Source organism: Misgurnus anguillicaudatus, chromosome 23 (genome assembly GCF_027580225.2).
Source record: "Misgurnus anguillicaudatus chromosome 23, ASM2758022v2, whole genome shotgun sequence".
In the NCBI taxonomy this organism is placed as follows: Eukaryota; Metazoa; Chordata; class Actinopteri; order Cypriniformes; family Cobitidae; genus Misgurnus; species Misgurnus anguillicaudatus.
This window is the reverse complement of record NC_073359.2, coordinates 28,859,246-28,860,863: the sequence shown is the minus strand read 5'-3', so window position 1 is coordinate 28,860,863 and position 1,618 is coordinate 28,859,246.

Genomic DNA, 1,618 nt, shown 5'->3' with positions numbered 1-1,618 from the left:
AGAAAGTGTTAAGCAGACATCATTGATGGGCAATTCTGGGACATTTACTGCATACAGTGCAAGGTGAGAATGTGGGTTCCTAAATGCTGACAAAAGCTTTTATGTTCACCGACTTGGAAGAGGAAATGAGTGAGGATTAAGTTCACAGCAGGTTGTAGTGCTTGGAAAAGTGGTCAAACAGGTCAAATGTATATCATTGTTTTCCTACTTAAACTAAAAATGGATCTCCAAATCCTTACCTGGAACTTGATATCCACTTTCGCATACACCCTTGACCCACTTTGGCCAGGTTTTGGGGAATGTACACCACCAATGGTACTTCTGAAATCCACACCAGGACGCATGCTGACAAAATGCTTTCGCAAATGGAACCTGGTGCTTCAAAGACAAAAATATTCAAACAAAATTGTAAAATTATGACTGGAGTAAACTTATATGACAAGTTTACAATCAGGTGAAAGCAAAAGCATTTGGGGCGTATAAAGGCCACTTACATTTATTTTTGGTTCCCTGGAAAGCAAATTATTATGCAAGCATGGTCTTGGACAGGGCATATATGCAAATATTAGCATTAACAATACAAAGCCGTTAAGAGACTAACAGAATTAACTGCAGACAAAGTTTTAATACGAAAGTTTTCATATGATCTTTATAAGATTAATGACCAAATTAAATATGGAGTCAAAGTTGTTTTAAGTCCCTGGAAAAATGGCAATAAATACCTTAGGTTGAATAGTTTTGGGGCGTGTGGGATGATAAAGGATACGTTTGGACATGAGATGGTCTGTGCAAATCTTCTCATGCAGAGGATTTCTAATCAAGAGCGGAAATTTAATAACCTTACCGCCACCTTTCCACACAGTGTCAGAAAGAGGGGGCAGCTGAACCGCCGGCTTAGCGGATTTTGGAGGTATCTCGGAAATCAATCTTTAACTTCAGGTGTACTTCACATATGTCAATTCAAAGAGAAACACAAATGAGCTTCACACATCACACGGAAAAGACTTTTAAAAAAGCATTTAAAGCAAAAAAACGTAAGCTAGAAGTGTAGTTTAGTTTTACGCATACGTAAGGGTCCGTGTACTATACTTGCACTGTCAGATTTTTGTAACTGCACGTATTGCATACGGAGCAAGCTGAGAATGTGGACGGGTTCCTAAATGCTGACGAAAGCTTTAAAGTTTACCGACTTTGTACGCATAGGTTGCGTAAATGCGTAGAAGAATGTAGTACGTAGCCCAGGTAATGCACTGCACCCCGTCGCAATGCGCATGCGTCCAACGTCTGTGTACACGCACGAAAATATGCTTTGAAAGGCTTGAGCGTTCGACCGTGCATATACGTTCGCCTACACGTAAAACACACAAACCATACTCTGTTTATAGTCTGTCCGCACGGTCAAACCTTTCAAAGCATAGTTTGACTCGTACGTGTACACAGACGCCCAACGCACGCACACCGCGACAAAATGCAACGCATCTCCTAGGCTACATACTACATTCACCTTTAGGTGCATGCGCGACATACGCGCATGTACGCAAATTTTAAAAAATTGGGCAGTGCGTGTACAGTATGCGGTCACTCTTCTAATGACGAAAATTGTGTCCATCGCACCCTA